The 19,183-nt window shown below is 40.4% G+C and overlaps 1 long non-coding RNA gene across 5 annotated transcripts in view; it reads right to left on the minus strand.

Moving 5' to 3' along the window:
• LOC148222359 (uncharacterized) overlaps positions 1-13,159 on the minus strand; it is a 78,421-nt gene extending 65,262 nt beyond the window's left edge. For 2 of the 5 annotated variants that reach the window (XR_015806244.1, XR_015806243.1), the window contains exon 1: positions 12,722-13,159. This is a non-coding gene — a long non-coding RNA (uncharacterized LOC148222359). The remainder of the gene's footprint in view (positions 1-12,721) is intronic. The other 3 variants (XR_015806242.1, XR_015806240.1, XR_015806241.1) reach the window with 2 other exon arrangements.
• Positions 13,160-19,183: the final 6,024 nt, after the last annotated feature.

The following is a 19,183-nucleotide window of genomic DNA, read 5'->3' on the forward strand; positions in this document are numbered from 1 at the left end:
CCATTGCAAACATCCCCTATGAAGTAATAATATGTTGGTTTGGCACAGTTGACTTAAATTAATTATGATGGCTCTACTCAGCTGAATGTCAAGACAGTATTTTTCTCAAAATGCCCACACTGTGAGAATTCCTTATTGTCTGCTGAAGCAAAGTTCCATTAACTGGACTATTTTATTTTTAAGTTCTATATGTGATTTGAACCAAGGTAAATTATTTTGAAGTGGAAAACTATAATCAAATTTCAAGAAAATTTAACTGCTTCTTTGTTTTCATTGCTGCTGAAGGAGTGAAGTCCACTTAAAATAATGAAGACAGTGTTACAGTATGTGAGTGATCGTGGAGTCATTCCATTGAAGGCCACGGAACACTGATAAAATGTATAAAATGTAGACGTGAGTGTGGAGCAGTAGCCAAGCAATGAGGAAGTTAAGTGGATGAGACGGTTGGAATGGAAATGGAAATCATTAAAAGTAGGTGTCAGGGTTTTGACATGAGACTGTGACTTTAGGCAGTTTTGCAGCTGATACATTAAAAAAAGGAGAAAAAAGAAATATCCTATTAAAAAAAAAGTTTTCAAACTTTGCAGACGAAAATTATAAGCCATTCAAACAAAGCACTGAAAACCCTACTACATTTCCCTATGTTGTACTTTCTTCGTAGCCGCAGTTTATAGTGACTTATTGATGGAGTGGCAAGAGAGCATCTGCACTGACCAACTGGGGGTGCCTGAAGCTCAGCAGGAATAATTCTGCCTCCCACTGCCCCAGCAGGGCTCGAGCCTGGGGGCTTGGGGGGCCTGTCTGATGGGTGAATGAGATGGAAGCTTAATTCTTTCTTCTTCTATTCTGTCTCTCCTTGCTCTGTGTATATACCTCTCTGTATCTTACACAAACTCTGAGTCATTAGTGGACTGCCTGCTGTAGAGATCTCTGGGCTTTACACAACCTGGCAGTCTGTCACTGGAAAGGAGATCTAAATCAAATCACAGGAGAGAAGAAGAAAAATTTCTCTTGTGAGAGCTGTCACCTGGCTTTTAAAGATGGCTAGGATTTGAAGGGGAAAAAAGTATTCAGAAAGAACCTATTTCCATAATCCTGCAAACTTTTTCTAGTTTGAAATATTTTATTATTGTAGAGGGAGTTTTCATTTGCCTCCTTGGTCTTTATGACCTCATATGCACATTTGGTCCCTCACATCCCAGTGAGTACAGTAATCTCAATCCAGTCTGTCCATGGGAGACAGTAGCCCCTGACTGTAACTCCTAGGAACAACTTTTGGAATGAAATAATGCTCCATTGATATAAATCATAAATGTTATGAATATGCATCTGTTTCCAGTGAGTCATGAGTTTTCTAGAATACATGGAGTTGTGGCTCTGATAGCACCAGAGCTGTTGTATGTCTCTGCTCTGTATGCCATTTAAATATAATGATTAAAAAAGGACTTCTAATTCTCTTGAACTTGATACTGCAGCTGGACTGTAGTAAAGGTTTGAATTATATCTCTACTGTGATGAAATGCATTTGATTCTGTGTAAGAGATTTTGCTAATACCACGTCTGCACTGGTTCATTGTGAATGTACAATTCTTCTTGTGACTTTGTTTCACCACATTGAAATGACTGTAATTTCTTTTTTTTTCCTTTGTCTCTCTCCATGTGAAGGCAAAAAAAAGGACAAAGAAACCCCCAAGGCTCTGGTGCCAGGCTGTACTGCCAGAAGCCCCACTGGCACCAGACAGAGTGAACACCTAACTCAATTTCCTGCACTTTTGGCAAATCAAATTTGATATTAACTGCAGTACATTCTTCTTGATAGAAAAATGCTTTTAGCAGCTTGATTAGGACTTTGCCTTCCACAGTGCTGTGTTTACTGTCAAGTGACATCTGAAATAATTCCACTCATGAATATTTTCTATGTAATAAATGCTCAACTTCCACAAATTTCACTTGCTTTCTAGAATTGCAAACTGAAGGCCATTTCCAATCTGAGATGCTTCATTGCAAAATTGAAATCTTGTCTTCCTTTGAACAAGTCGGGCTTTAAAAGGTGGAGGAAATGAAAACTCCAGTATGACAGCAATTCCACCCAAGCCATGATTAACGTGCTGGGATGGATTCTCAGCTGTGCTGAGTTTGGCCTTGGTGAAGCTGAGCAGAGCCAGGGGGAGCAGTGGCACAGAGCCACCTTTCCAGTCCTTTGATCCCGGGCCAGGCAGGGCAGCACTGGCTGGCTGCGTGCTTTAAAGCAACCCAAGAGGTGTTTTACACTGTGCAGTCACACACAGAGGGGCTGCAAACCCCGGAGCCACCCAGCCCCTCCTCACTGCTGTCCTGGGCACTGCTCTCCTCTGCTCCCCAGCCTTGCCTGTGACCCTAGCACTTGTCACCAGGCATCCTTTACAGTTGCTGCTTTTAGAAGTAAAAAAGCAGTCAAAGTCAAAGAAAAAATACTGCCTGTAGCATTTACACATAGGAAATATCTCTTTAACGAACAGATTAATCTTATTTTGGAGCAAACCCGTATTTTATTTTCAGAATTTATATTTACCATTACATCTATTTGAGGAAATTAAATTTGCATTTTTAAAAGCATTTGCATATAGGAAAAAACAATTTCCTGGATTAGAGTGAAACCCTTCAACTTTGGTGTAGAAATGTTTCACTTTTTTCTTAAATCTATAAAATGTACTTCCCTGCCATGACTTTATTTTGTGTTAATTTTGTAGTAAGCTTAATTCTGAAAAAAATAGTCTTCATTAGTCATGTTCGTAGATTACATACTCATGAACTGTTTTAGATTAATATGTTTATCACAAAAATATCCAGTCGACTATTCTATGGTTGTGATCCAATTTTCTGGATTTGAAATTTACAAATTATTCCATCAAAATTTCTATTTCCTAAGGTAAGAGTTATTTAAAATGGAAGGCTTGCCACTTGCTGCTACTGGCGTGCTCTTTGAACTGGGCTGTCTAAATTTTTCCCTTTGGATGAGACCTTTATGGAGGAAGGGACAGATGATCCTGTGTATCTGCCCAGTGTGTGGTTTCTGAAACATCTGGTGCTGGCTCTGCTGGAGACAGAGGAGAGTGGGACAGGGAAGAGGGGGAGGAAGCATTCTTCTGGAAAAACTGCTTTTTCTGTTGTTTATTTTAAAATCTCATCCTGAATATCTTCAGATTGTTCTAGTTTTGAAAGTTCTGGCTTTCTCTCCAGTTTACAACTGAGTTTTTCCGTCCTCATACATGTCAAGTGTATAAACAATAGAAGAAGTGAGAGCTCTATGGTACACTGTTCCTGGAATAATATTGTTCAGTCATCAGGCCAGCAAAGTCTGCATCTTAGTATTTAATCTGTGCTTAGCTTTCACTTTTGTGAATTCTGGCTGTATTACCTTTACCTTTGGCTTTAGTGTTCCATTATTTGTTCGAGCTCACTAAAGGATAAATATATCTCAGCTTTGAGAATAATTTTTTTTTTTAAATATAGACATTTAATTCTTTCTAAATATTTCTTCAGCTCTAATATTTTGCTGATTATTTTCAAGGTTTTGCAAGTTGGTGTTTTTTTAAGTATAAAAGTAAGTACATTTTATAAAAAGCTTTTATGCTACCAGAGGCCATCAGAACAGCTTTGGAAAGGTGTGTGAAGAGCCTGCTGTGTCTGCTGCAAGGCTGGTTCAGCCACTCCTCAGGTGTGACTGCGTGGCTGCTGTGGGCTCAGCCCCTGGCTGGGAATGCACTGTGTCCTGAGGGAATATTCCTGTGCTGCCCCAGCCCAGCCTGGAGCAGAGGCAATGATGGCCTGGTGCTGCTTCTCTGGTGAAAGCACCAGGGAGCAGTGAGTGGAGTTCAGGGCTTTGAAACCTCTGTATCTGACTTCAGCTGGAAAAAGCTTTGTGTTTCCTTAATTCTTTTTAACCTCTAGGTCTGAAAGGAAGAAGTTAATAAAAAAAACTTAAAACCCCCCCAAAGTCTCAAAATACATGAAAAGTTGTGTGGTGCAGAGGTGCTAGTAGTGTTTCAAAGCAGGGACATCACATGTGGCAGGAACCAAGATCCATTCAGATAAAACTTTATTATTTACTGCTGGAAAAAATGTTTATAAATTAAATTCTCATGTTTCTTCCTAAATGGGCCAGTTTTAGGGGGCAGTTTACAACTGGAGGTTTGGAAAGGAGAAGGGATGTGTGGATAAAAGCTGGACTGGATAGGGAGCTGACTGGGACAGGGAAATTTATGGAAGGCTGACACCCAGCAAGCAGCATTTTGGAGGGACAAGATGGACTTCCAAGGGAGAGCAAAGGCTGGAGACAGGCAGGAGAGACTTTTAACTGGACTTGAACTCCTCTAACCAATGACACAGAAGCTCCAGGCTAACCAGACCTGACCCAGCTTTAGCCTGAGCCTTTTCCTGTCCTCTTCCTTAGAGAAAATAGCTTTTGTTCATTGTTAAGAAGAAAACGTCAGAGTGTGTTCACAAGGGAGCAACATCCACTGCGTGACTGGAAGCCCTTTCAGGCTTTTCCTTCTCTATTTCCTTCTCTGTTTTAGGAATATTTTCTCCTTTGTGACTTTTCACAATTCCCATTAATGGCAGTGGACCAAAATTGCTTCTCTATTTTTTTTTTTATCAGCTTCCAGTGGGAAACCACAAAGGGTCTAATTCTGATCTCACAATCTGAGGATACTTGGTACTTATATGTATCAAGACCTTAGAAAAATTACTTCTCATAGCAGTGGTAAGGCTGACCTAGAATATTTCCAAAGGAAAGTCTTTTCTGTGAAATATTAAGTTAACAAGGTGTGTTAAACTCATGTGTCACACTTTGAAAGCTTGAGAGTTTAGAAGCTCTCTAAATTCACAAGAAAGATAAAAAAGTTGAGAAACAGAGGAACGAGAGGGGAAGGACAATGTAAGGCAGCTTTTCTTGGCCCTCTGTGACCAAGGCAGGCTCAGAAAGTTACAGCCTGCCAGATTGAAAGGATCAGTTGGCAGTTATTTCACTCAGGTGAGTAAGATTTCAAAAATGAGAAAGACAAGGGTTTCACATTAAAGGTTTCTGAAGCTTTCCAAGAGCTCCTCTTCTATCAGGTGTATTCTTGCACGTAAATCAAAATGGCCCGCAGTCTCTTAAAAGTTTTCTCTAACACATCTTCTTGGAAATCTTTAACTCCAAATTGTAAATCTGTAAGTATCTTTAAAATGTTAAATAGTGGTGTACTACTTGGAAATGTTAATGTATTATCTCTGACCAAATTCCAAAACCATGTGAATCTTGGGCAGCAGCATAAATTTTGCTTCTGTACCACTATTTTATTTTTTAATCATGGCACTTGTAAGCATTTGGGTGAGTGCCTCAGAGAACAGGACCAATAGGTATATTAGAGTGGGAAATGAATACAGGTTCAAGTGACACTTGCTCATGGGTAGGGTGGCACTGCTCTTTCCTGCTCCAGCATGGCCACAAGCTGGTCAGCAGTGTCCTTGCTCTGAGCATCCTCCCTGGCACAGGAAAATGCTCCTCCCCTGACCAAAACCCTGTTCTCTGTCCATTATAGGAGTCAGGGCATCAGGGCCACACTGAGATGAGAGGATCAGCCAATAGTATTGTCATCCCTATGCACTGAAAATCAATGATACTTTAAATCAATAAAATTACAACTTTATTTTCTGGTTTGTGGGCTTTTAGGGTATGTTTGAGTGACTTTTCTCAGAAACCACAAAGGCTAGAAACTTTTCTCCTTTTGTGATTCTCATGTTAGTAACTGGCTCCAGATGTTTTAACTGTAAGAAAATAAGTACTGGGAGAATTGTAACTATATCATTCGTGTAGCAGCATTGGGAAGAGCAATCTGAAGAGGCTGGTAGCCATTCCTTCTCCAATAGGCAGCATTGAAGGCAATTAGGTGTAGCTGAGCAGTAAATATTTGAGAGGCAATGGAGGATAATAAAAGATAGTTCAGGGTTTCTCTGTGGCCACTAAATACACGAAGGTCATCAGATTAAAAGAGAGCAAAAGGAAAGTAAGAATCTCACTTATTTTTCTGCTTCAGCATCATGTGCAAAGGTGCTTACAGAATGTATCTTTGAGAGGCCAAAGTTTACTGTGAAAAGGAGAAAATTGTTTCTGGAATAATTTGCACACATATAAAACAGATTCAAACTTTGCATACTCTTTACATGAGATCTGAGGTGCTTTCTCTGTACAAAACCACATGTGGTGGTCTACTACTGACTAATACCGGCTCTACTAATTCATGTGAATAGACGTACTTGTAGCAAAATGTTTAAAACATAAAGGTTAAAAAAGATGTCATTAGAGTGATGGATTCTCCAGTAAATATTCCCTTTGAGAAAATGTGTCATAGCAGATATGCTCCTCTATAAATTGTGCTAGTTTGTGGTTTAGAAAGACTGCAGGGAAATTGGATGTTGGACTTGAGTTTGCTTCCCTGACTGAGAAATCCTGGCTTAACAGCAAAATTCAAGAGAGTATGTGAAAAGTATGAAGAAATCAACGTATCAGATCATGGTAGATATACTGTATTTCTGCTTTTATTGCTTCCTTTTGGACCATCTTATCAATGTCTGGGTTTTATGTGACTGCCACACAGATGTTTGAGAACGCACACAGACTAACATGCATTGAACTCTTGTTAAAGCATTTGGAAAAATAACATATCAATTATTCCATGCAAACTGCTGAAGTAAACTGTACTTCAAATGCAAATCCTTTCCAATGCTCAGGGAGGTGCAGATGTAGTTGCACCTGAAGAGCTTGATGAGTGACCACAGAATTGCAGTGAACTGAAGGAGTGTTATTCAGATTGGGTTGGGGTTTAGATATTTTTTGAGGGGAGCAAGCCCACATTTCTTGTCAGGGAATTCAGAAATCTCCAAGCAGCCTGGCTGAGATTCCCAAGTGCTGTAACCATCTTTGTGTGCATAGGGGGGAGGCAGCTCCCCAGGGGCTGTGTGGGGCACCAGGAGCTGCACCCCAGCCCCGGGCATCCCTGCTGGACACACTGGCTGAATCACACCCAGAATCACACCCTGGGAAAATCAGCTTCCACTCGAGACTGCACTTACCCCACCGAGCTCACTCACAGAATCTGGGGCACATTATGCACAGGTCTCTGAGATGAAAGGGCAGCCTGGACCAGCCGTTCTCCCATGGAATCCTCAGTCAGTCTCTAATGAGGAACACTATGGAACATGTTTCCAACTCTTCTCGACTTTGGCCAGCCTCTAAAACCTGCCTAATTGTCTGCATGTGTGTTGTTCAGTTGAAACTCTGTCAGAAAACACTCTATCTGGCCGGGTTTAAAAGTCAGCTCTCCTCCTGTCAGCCACATTACTCTAGTTTAGGCTGGAGGTTAAATAGAATTGATAGTTTAGGTGCCTATTCTACCACAATGCACAAAGAAAAATGAAGCTATTTCATTCAGTCCAAGACCTCACTGGGTTAATGAAATTTCTTAAACAGCTCACCTGCGTGTTTCCTAGCTGAAGAATCAATTTTTTGATACTGCTATGATAATATGGCCTGCAAAGAAGTGGGCAGAGTTGACAATTAATAGTACTGTGGGTCAAATTATATCTGCCTACTTTACTTTCAAACAAAAAGTTAAATGCTCATCACTGCTTTTGGAAGAGAAGAGGTATGTTTTGTTCACTTCAGTTTTTAAACTTTTCCCACATTTAGAAAAAAGTAGGCTTATTTATTGTCACGAATTAAAATGATGACCTGTCTTGCCTAGAACAGCAGAACAAGTAGCTTGTTGCAGATTGTGAATGTATAAGCTTTAAATTAAAAATAAATTCTGAAAGCTTTTTGATAATTCATTTTGCATTTTCCAAAATGAATAAGTGTAATAGAAATTTATTTAGCTACAATTCAAGTTGGCTGCTAGCCAGTCTGTTTTTATTTGTTTGATAGTTTAAATGACAAAAGCTAGACAGCAAAAAAACCTTTTGTGCCTCTTTTGTTGCCCATGTTTTTCACATGCACTGTAACTCTTTTCTGTCTGGTGGGACTAAAGTTTTGGAGAGGAATAAACCAGTCAATTCTTTGTTATTTACTTTAAAGAAGGAAGCTATATGGAGGCTCTGGATATTTTTGGTAGGCACATGTGGAACAAACATGTGTAATTGTATGACTGATCCAGCAGAATGTTTAGCAGTGTATCGTGGTGTGCCATTTAGGGGAACAATCCAAAGTATGAAGCAAACTCAAGTGTGAAAGTGCTGTGAGCAAAGTAAGTTTCATGTATGAAAATTCCCTCTCAACATAACCCATGTGCAATTATGCAGACTATTACATGTATCTCTATAAGGTGCAAATTTTACTTTTAATCTTGTTCAAGCTGTTATATCCATAAAAACATGGAGACCAAAGTATATTGGTCATTTGCCAGATGTGTCAGGATGATGAAGTGTCTCATACAGTCCAAGCTGGTGGAACATCAGGACTGGGTTGCATACATCTGTAGCAATGTGGTGTCTTGTCTGTCTAGACACCTTCAGTTGTTCTTTCATTATAAGCTGCAAACTCTTGAGGTAAATTAAATACCCAAAAGCTGTCTGGGATTTATTAAATATTTATTTTACTTTTGCCTTTTTTAGCTTTCTGAAAATCAGTCCCACAAGGTAAAATTACTTGTTGAAAATGCTGCAAGAAAGCGCCTTGTAGTTGTGTAACCAGTTTTGCTTGTTTATTTTTATTCAGACAGTGCATCAGGTGGCTTCTTCATCTCTCAAAGTATCTCAACCCTCATTGCACCTTGAAGAACCCTTGCAGTGACACAGCATCATGGGCCGCCAGAAAACTGAAGACTTACAAAGCAGCAGCTGCCATCCCTTATGTTTCTGACCCCAGTGAACTGCAACAAGAAAGGGTAAGAGGAAACTAAACTGAGGGATGCAGAGCTTAAGCAGCAAGTTCCTGGGCTTGTTGTTGTGCTGTTCAGCAGAGCTACTCTGCTGTGATCTATCAATGCAGATATAAAGGAGACATTAATGCTCTGAAGTGCTGTTGTAAGTTAACTCTTAATGTGTGGCATCACTCAAACTCTTACATTAACTTCAGGGGAGGTTACTCAGTGAGAGAGCATTGCTGTGCAGACAGCCATGGGAAAACAGGTTTGCCCTCTGCAGAGTGCAGCTTTATCAGGTTTTTAAGGAAGGATGTGCTTGCTGGAGTCACGTGTTGTGAGTTGCTGGTTATACGAGTTCTCTGTCGAGTCTTTTCTCCTGAAACATTCCATAACACTGCAGTACTGTGATGTCCATTAATACTGGAATGGACATGTGATTAACAAGACTAGGAAAGGCTCAGTACAGTTTTACAAAGGAGGCAACTGAAGCACGAGCCAAATTTTGCTTGAAGTATTTTACTGTCAATTCTAGGAAGAGGAATGATAAGTCTTGACCATGTCATTTCAACAAATTGCACAAGTGGCTCCTGTGCACCCCTTTTCCCTATACAGTTTGACTGCAACATAGAGGTTGCTATAAAGCCTTGCCTAATCTATGGAGATTAGTAAGAACAATTTGAAACTCCAACTAGCATGCCAAGGAAATGAATAAACAATGACTTCTTACAATGATTGAAGGAGACTTACTAAGTCAAAAATGGTTACATTTTGAGGACTACCTATGTAGTTCTTAATATTATCTAATATGGAAGAGGGCAAATAAGCAGTTCTATATTTATAGAATGTAATGTGTATAAGTTTGCTATTTATATAATTCACATCATAAATTGCAAAAAAAATCTGCCCCCAATATCTGGTAAAAAAATCCTCAGAAAAATTTAAAAAACTAATGCTTATTTTCTTAAGCCTTGAGAGCCTGATTCTGCAAAGCTAAAGCCTCCTCAGGAGTACCAAAGAAATCTCAGCTTTTATTGCACTGAAAAAGTTGAATGTGCTCAGCAGCATTTCTCTGGGTTCAAATTCAGGCCACCAAAATCATCTGATAGATTACAAGATCCAACAAATGGAAAAGAAAGAACAGATACTAGACAAAGTATGTGCACTCTTTGGGGAAATTCTGTTATAGTTTTTAGTCTGATAATATATTCAATTTGGTTATTGTTTTATTCTGATCATATTCTGATGAAATGTTTAAACAAACATAGCTATTTTACTGCCTGAATAATGATTTAAAGAAGCATTCTGATTTGACAGGGTAAAAAAATTACCAAAACAGCCAAATGTTTGCATGTTCACATCAGGTGAGTGAGATGTTGAGAAAAATGAATTCTGACTGATAATGATATATGGGAATTCAGTCATACCTGTACAGGATTGATAAAAATTTTGAAGTTAAGTCTTACCTGAGATACTCAGTACATCTACAAGTGTAATAATTGTCTGCTCCTTCCATTAGGTTCGTGTGTGGGCCCCAGGGGTGAGAAATAATTACACCATAAATATACACGCTCTTAAGCATTGTTTTAAGATGTGCCAGTTTTAGCAGAAAAAGTTCCTTTTTGATGAAAAAGCCGAATTTTTTTGTGGAAAAGGATATTATCAGATAACAGCTTAACTAAACGAAATTCACCTCCCAAAGGAACACAGGAAATATTTGCAACTAAGTGTCCATTTACAAAATGGTCTAAACTCTTCCCTTTGAAAATTATTCCCAAAGTTCCAAGCGAGCATTCCCCCGTTTTTTTTGTGCTGAGTATATACTGCTGTCATTAGCATTGCTGTTAATGGGGATAAGTGGGAATTAGCATGAACACAAATTTGTTTGCATCTTTCAGTGTAAAGCCATCTTCTTTTTGCTGTAATGTGAGAGATGTACAACTGGAGCCAATAGAGACCCCACCATCACTGCACCAGCAAGGCTCTGTGATTTCCAGAAGGTGTTGGTTTCTTTTTTAGACTTCAAAGAAACCAACCAGCCTTCTCAGTCCAACTTTAGGCTCAAGATTTCTGAGCTTTTCTTTTAGGGCCAAGTTATGAACTGCTGAAACACAGGGGTTTATCACAGAACCCCCAGTGCAAGCTGAGCCCTGGCCATAGTGCAATTTAAATTATTTATGCACAGGGCTGTGCTCAGACCGTGTGCACATTTGTCCTTGTCAGTCAACAAGTGTTCTATTAATCAAACAGGAACCCTGGCGCGTTCATTACAAAAGTAAGAACATTGAATTTGGGATGGTATTTTTAGTGCTTTTGACAGACAGGGATTATTAAGCTGTCACTCCCTCTTTTCTGCCAACTCCCCTATCTTCCTCCCCTTCTTCAATGCATTGTCAATTTATTAAGAGCACACTAATAGTTAAACGACAGGAACCCTAAACCCCTGACTAGTTCACTGACATGACAGGTTATTTTTTCCCTCTATTCCCTGTCCAAGAACCCCTGCTGCTCTTCCCAGCATGCAGTGCTGTGTGACCCTTAACATCTGGCAGTGATTAATTGTCTTAGTGTCATAGCGATCGCCTTCCTCCCTCTGATCCTCACTTACTTTGTTCTCTCTTTTAAAGCCAGTGTGCTGGAACCTTTTCTTCCCACTTTTAAATCTGTCCAGTATCCAGGATACTGTGTGTGTCTACTGCGATACAACTTGAAAGAAACCGAAACAGTCAGTTATCTGGCCCTGAAAGTCTGGTCATGGATTCAGAGGGCTTTCTGTTCACTGAAGGGGTGTGCTTGAAAAACAGCACTAACTAGAATGACACAGATCTTGTTGAACTTGATCCGGATCTCGGGTCCCTTCTAAGCAAACAATGCAATTATGGGCAATGCCGTTTTCAGTGGACACACGGGGTATTGTGCAGGAGGCTGTTGGCTGCAGCTTACACTTACATAGATTAAGGGGCTGACACCTCCTGACAGTGGCTGCCCCTTTGTGCTCAGCTCACCCTGCTGTCCCACGCTGCCACTGAGGTCTGAGCCCTGCAGCTCCTCCTGCTCAACTCCCACTGAGTTAGGCAGGTTCCTGCAGCTCAGTAAGGACTGGGCTTTGGCACCAGGACTGCCTGGGCTGGGAGCTAACACAGAGACGCTGTTTGCCAGGGGATTTTAATGGCCAGGGACCATCAGGGGGGTGCTCATACCTGCTTTAGATACCTGTGCAAAAAGAATGCTGGTAGAAGAGGAGATGCCTGTGCCGCTAAGATAAACGTCAGGTGTCCACACTCTGCTCTCAAGTCCCAAGAGGCTTCCCATGTGATTTTCAGGAATCACTTTAATCTCTGCCTCAGTTTCTCATACTGGAAAATAAAGACAGTAGCTGCTTCGAAGTATGGAGGTTTGGAGTTTTTAGAGACCTCTCTTTTTCCTGTATGAAGATGAAGTATTGCTAGGCAATTATTTATATCTGTCTATTTAAGACCAGCTGCCACGCATGGGGGGAGCTATGTAGGAGGGAGGAAGGAGGATATGTTATGCAGAAGTTAGTTTGTTTTTTTAAGACTGCTTAGATTCAGGATGCCTGTGATGTAGTCATAGTTTGGCAACTTGCATGGGTAAAGTACCAACTGCTCTAAACTTCCACTTCCTTGCATGCAAATGGAGGATGAGCTAATAGCGTTCTTTGCAAAAAAAAAGAACCATCTTAACATTTGAAGATGAAAGGTAAAAATAAACAATTGTTTTAAATCCTGGCTGAATAGTAGAATACATGCACTGAACTTAAACTACCATTACATTTACATTTTAAGGCAAAATATCTGAAAGGCAGTTTCTCCTTCACTTACCTATTGAATGTTGAGTTCAGAGTCTCTGTCTCCCATGACACACACTCCTTACAAATAGATTTCTCCAGAGCAGTATTATGTTCTAGCTCTCCGTGTATTTCAAACAATTATAAGGCCATTTGTTTTCTATTTCAAACCAAAATAGTGAAATGGAGTGCATGGCCTTTTCTAGTTGCTAAGCAACCCTTTGTAACGTGCATCCTGCATTTTGCTGTGCCATTTGGCAATTCACACAAGATCTTGTTTGTTCATTTCCAGTCTAGTAAAATTGGTTGCTATATTTCAAGTGCCAGTATAGATCAAAGTATTTCCTAGAAGGATAAACATGTTAACTGGCAGAGAGCGAATGATTAACATCAAGCACAAGCCTTTTAGCATAAAGGACTTGGCATGTCATCCATTGGCAAAGCTACTCAGATGAATGCCATCTATACCTAACAGATGTGCCACTAAGGAGTTATCCTCTTCTTTCCAAAGTGCTGCTCGCTGTGCTGGTGTGACTGAATGAGGATGATAGCCACTGCTGAGCTTTGCAAGCAACTGAGCCAAATGCAGCTGTCAGCCATGGCATTGTATCTGGAGATCTCTGCTGATTTTGCCTGAGCTTCTTCTGCTTTGCATCCGTATAACTAATGGTAGAATTGTATTAAACTGTTACTATTTCTTCCTCTACACTTTATGAACACTTATAAACAAACCAGAGTATAATATTTGACTATTCAATGTTACTTGTCTCTGATAAACTCAAAGTGTATGCCTAAAAAGTTGCCTTTAAGTAGAGAACATTCATTCCTCATTAGCAAGGCAGGACATGGTTGGATTTTTGCTATGATCTCTGCATTTCCAAACTTCTGACTACAAGCTATGGCTGATCTGGATCTATGATTGGAGGGGAGGGTTGAAATAGGGTTGGTCGATTAAAACTTTTAAAAATAGGTAAGACAAATTTTGAAAATTGCATATATGTGTCTGTTTTGTCATTGGTGTGATTTGTGTGACACCTGCATTTGTGTGATGTCTGTAACCTGCAATCTGTGCCAGAATCTCAGTGGTACAATATACACTGGACTAAATGTCAGATACTGACTAACACAGTCATTAAAAGTGCTATCAGTGACAAATGTAATTTGGCAATTTTAATTTAGCACGGATGGTAACAATTTTGACATAGTTACAATATTCTAAATCCTGTGGCAAAGCTGAGGAGAGTTTTACAAAAATCTGTATTCCTGCTGTAGAACACTAAAGGATAGTTCCAAGAAGTGAACATTTCCCATTACAACCACTAAAAGGAGCAGATTATAAAAGGAACAGACATTCTTATAAAACCCTATTGGCTTAGTCAGTAGTGTGTCATTGTCGTAAATATATTTAAGAGTTTCTCTGGACAAAAATTTACCTGCCAGCAGTACTGGTGGGATTGTAGCTGCTAGAAGCAATTTCTTAATCGATGAAGTGAGCACAGTACTCTCCTATTTGTGCAGTGTCTGGTGTGTGACAGTATGGCCAAGGTCAGCCAGGTGATAAATCTCTTTGTACCTTTTTGCCTTGATTGTATACCCAATCTCAGTCGTGGTTGTGAAAAAGAGGATGAAGAGAGAGGTAAGGCAGATTTTCCTTGTGTGATCAGAGAGAAAAGGCAAGAGGCAGATTCTTTACACTGCCAGGAGTGTGTACAGCTGGGGAGAATCAGCCCTCTCATTTCATGGCAGATAATCAGTTTCGTATTTTGTGTGGCAACCATTAATACACTACAGCCTTCTCTGTGGGCCTACAGGTAAAGCTGTTTGCTCTGGCTGCTTTTCTGTTTGTCCCCTGAGAGCTGAGGATCCTCCAGAAATCCATGGGGCGCAGAGAGATGTGCTGTCCTGTCTGTGAGACAGCAGTCAGAGCAGGCTTGGGCTCATTATCTCGTAGCTGTATTGGGAGATACTTCTAACTGATCTGGAAATACATGAAAGAGGCTCTTTCTCACGTACACACAGCAGGAGTGCACATAAACCAAAAGATGGTCTTTCAAAATTGACAGGTACTACCTCTAAATCATATTCCCTGTTGTTCATTTTTGTTAATATTGGAATCATTATACTGATTCTACTGAACTGACTAGATCCTTTTGCCAAGCCACGATGCTGAAGTAGTATGAAATAACAACAGAACCTCAATAATACTCTAAATGCTGGTTCTTAAATAAGTTTTCATTTCTAAATTGCTTGAATGTTGATTTGAGAGCTCATCATATGCTTCCCAGAGTGCATTATGGTTTTTTAAGAATAAGGCCATAGTAATTGTGGTTGAAAATAAAATTAAATGTTGTGGCAAATAATAATCTTAAAGTGTTTGTAATGATGCAAAGAAAACTAATCAGTGTATTCTTGGCCCAGACCTATGCAACTATCTAACGTTGATTATAAGCTTAAATGCCCATAATGTAATGTCAGCTTTTCAATCCAGCATTTGTTATTGAAAGTAGCCAGCTCTGCAGTTTAAAAACTGCAGAGGTTGAAAAGAGCAGAGCATAAGGAGGAAAACTGTTCCTTTGGTGTATTGTGCTGCTTCAGGTCTCAAATTTAGGTTCTCTGAACTGCACACTCCCCTCTCTTCTGTGAGTAAGTAGCAAATTTATGCTCCTTATGTTTGCCCCTGTGACCCGTGCCTAGGCTGGATGCCTGAACCCTCCTTGCAGGGATGACGTGATGACAAGATGACATCTTTTTAGTGTCAAATGCTGCTTTCCATGGCAGATGGCCACTAGGGAGGAAGAGCAGGCTGTGCATGGGAGCACGACAGCACTGCGGGCACCACGTGTGTCTGGGGCTGGGAATGGGGGGTCCCTGCAGGGCAGGTCCCCAGGTCCCCACGCACCCGAGCAGCCCCAGGGGGCTGTGGGTGGCACTGCTGCACATCCCCTGCAACGTCACTGATGCCTTTTCCTGCTCTGACAAAATTGAGAGCCAGACACCATTAAGGGATAAGGGGTTTTTACCTCAGTATTTTAAGAAGGATCCTTATGGTGCAGTGCTTCCCCAAGGTGGGATGCACAGCAATGCACACCCCGATAGATCAGGGATACAATTTAGAGACCTTACAAATTAGCATATCTAACAGGGGTGCCCCAGGGAGAGGCTTGGATGAGCAGTGTGATATTCCCCCATCTGTGGAATTCCCCCCTGGATGGCCAAATCTCTGGTTTGCAGGATGTGTTCTGGAGAGGACCTTGGCTTCCCAAGGTAGCTGAGGGCTCCCTGGCCTCCAGCTCTGAGGCCTTTAGGATGTTTGGTCTCCTGGCCTAAGAGAATACTAGGACTATGCTAAATTATCACACTCAAGGAATTGCAAGTATACATGCCAAGAGTACTGAGGATACATAAAAGGTATATAAGAGGTATATAAAAGAAAAGGCAAAACATCATCCTGGCATCATGCAGAGGCTTCCAGAGGCTGCTGCAGCCCTGGTGGTACCCGGGCACAGAACCAGGGTGATTTTCCTGCAGAGAGGCTCAGGCTAAGCCCAAGCCCGGCTGAAGGGTGATGTGTCCCTGCCCTGCCCTGCCCTGGTGTCCCTTTGGCAGCAGAGGGGACAAGTGTGGGGCTGTCCCTGTCCGGGCTGTGACTGCACAGCGCTCGGTCATGTCGGGACAGCCCCGGCTGAGCCCTGCAGGCACTAACTGAGCTCTGCTTGTCATTGTAACCCAGCATTATGTAAATCAAATAGAGTGCCTGTTACATTAAAGCGTGAGAAGGTAATGCCTTCAGGTAATGCCCGCTGCAGCCGAGCCACTGGATTTCAAAGAATTATAGAATTTGTTATTTCCTTATTTCTTTCCATGGGAGATGGAAATAAAGGCTCAGAAAAAAAACCCCAAAAACCCCTAATTATTGACTTCCCTAAGGAGACACCCTGACAGCTCCCCACACAAAGAGTTTAACAGTACTGGGGCAGGACAGCAGTGGTCACAGAGAACAGCTTATCACAAACACTTTCTCAAGGAAAATTAGACTCATTTTTACATCCTGTGGGAAATAAATCACTTTTCAATAGGGCTTGCAATAAAGAAGAATTTTCTCAAAATGGAAAATCTGAAAAATCTTCTGCATTCTGAAATCTCCATAGGAAGTATCTGGATATTCATCTAAATACCAGTTCTGATATTTTATGTTAAAATCTCATTCAGAAAGAAACATGTAAATTTAAAATTATCTAATTTTATTGATTTTGTGTCTATATTAGCTTTGAATGTTACTTAATATAATCTCACTCCAGAAAACTAAACCCCTTTGATAAGATTAATATACTCATTATATTCTTTTAACTAGAGCAATTACTAAAGTTTCTGAGCCATAGAAAAAGGATGAAAGTTCTAGATTAGGACTACATCATAGTGATATTTTCAATTAAAATATTTAAATTAAAGGGCAGGTCTAGATTTGCAAGAATTTTGGGGAAAAAATCGTCTTGCTTTAAAAAAACACACCCTGTTTTCTTTAAAAAAGAAATCCTACCCAAACATTCCAACTATTGTTCAAGTACTGAGAAAACCCTCAGGCATGGACCACTGCTGGTGCTGCAGTGCAAGGTGACATTGAGCAGCTGATCAGCAGTATTGCTGGGCATACCATGTTTGCCCTAACTCCAGAGAATTTTCAAGATTTAATATTTTTCCTAGATGAAAAGCTAATTTAAATATTATTCAAATGTAAAATCTCCCAGAAATTTGGACTGAGTCTACTGAGACATTCCAGTTTCATTTGAAGACTTTTAATGTTATAAAGTCAGTTTAATCTCCCTTTTTGAAAATCTGAATGAAGAAGGGAATTTTCTCATTTGAACATATGTTCTTCTCATTTCCTTACCTGTCTTCTGGTTTTCCCTCCTTGTTTCACCAGATTTGATTTTTGGGCTTTTGAATTTTTAATGTATTGTCATTTTCATCTGAAAATACATTGTGAAAATATTTCTGGGCATCTCTGTTTAAACTCTAATTGTATCTAAAATATAATTATCAGTAGTTTGGGTAAGCTTGGAATTACATATCAAACTTATGCAGAAATGCAAATAGAATTCATATAAACACCCTTTCATCTGTTCCATTTTATAATACATGGTTTACAAAATGTTTTTTTTATAAAAGTAGCATGCAGTGAAGATAAAATCACAGTGGAAGAGAAATAATTCAGACAAAGGAGGAGATAGTTATCTTCCCTACAGATTTTTACTGTTGGCTGTTTTTTTGTTGCCTGTTATGTGTTTGCATTAATGTCTGAAAAATAGCACTTGGCTGGGTCATTCACAGGTTAGACAGCCACTGAAATAATTCTAGGAGGCTTGGTGCTTATTGAAGACTTAATTTAGTCATTGCAAATAGTCAAATTCTGATTTCATTTACACCAAAATAAATACAGTATAACTACATTCACTTTAGAAGAACTACTCCAATATACATTGCTTAATTAAGAAAAGAGTTTAATCCTCCTCACCCTCATTTCTGGATCTCTTGGCATGCACGGACAGGGAAGCAGTTGATGGCAGTTCTGTCCATGGTAACTGTGAGGAGAGTTTGCATTCGAGTTCTTTTGGTCATTTGTGTTTTGATCACTCCCCCAGGTGTGGGGCTCTGCTGGGTGCTGGAACTGCAGCAGGGCTGCCTCAAGCACAGCCGTTCCCAGGGAATACCTGGGACTGTGCAGGGGTTCCACACCTGGAGCATCCACAGATTAAATCTACACGGTGGACTTGACCGTGACCTTAAAGGGCAGCGTGTTCCTGAGCTGTTTTTAGATATCTGGGCTATTTCAGGTGCCCGTGTTGTACTGTCTAGGAAGCTGTGCTGTGCCACCATAGTGGGCAGCGGTTCAGCCTGGGACTGGCTTGGGAAGGATGTGCAGCCTTGGTAGCCTGAGAGAGAAAAGCTCTGGTGTGGACCCCTTGATATCCTGAGGAATCCCAATGATTCACGTACAGACACACGGTTTATATTCCCTCCATAACCTTACCAGCAAGGGAAGGGAAGCTTCTCTGCCTTGGCAAGAGTCCCCAGTGCAGTCAGAGCTTTGGCTGCACTTGTGTGTTTATGAATTCTACAACTCCATCGTGAATGCTGTCACCAGATGCCAGGGCTCTAGCTACACTAGTTTTCCAAATGTTTAAGCAAGGTTTGCTCTTAGGAACGTGCTCTCAGCTGAATTATAGTTACTATAAGCAGTAAGATATAATGTAAATTATTTTTTTATTTTATTTTATTTTTATTTTTTATTTACTCCTTAGCTTTTCTTGTCAAGGATGAAATATGCATGATGTTACTTTCAGACTTCTTGTGTTTTCTGTGTTCTTGTGCTATAGGGACGGCTTTACCTTTTTTTCCTCTAACCTTATATCCCGAGATACAGAGCAGAGAGACACAGTAGAGGGACCACCACGACTGGAGTTAGTGCAGAATGTACATGTGACATTTCAAAAACGAT

This window comes from Sturnus vulgaris, chromosome 12 (assembly GCF_052056855.1).
Source record: "Sturnus vulgaris isolate bStuVul1 chromosome 12, bStuVul1.hap1, whole genome shotgun sequence".
Classification (NCBI taxonomy): domain Eukaryota; kingdom Metazoa; phylum Chordata; class Aves; order Passeriformes; family Sturnidae; genus Sturnus; species Sturnus vulgaris.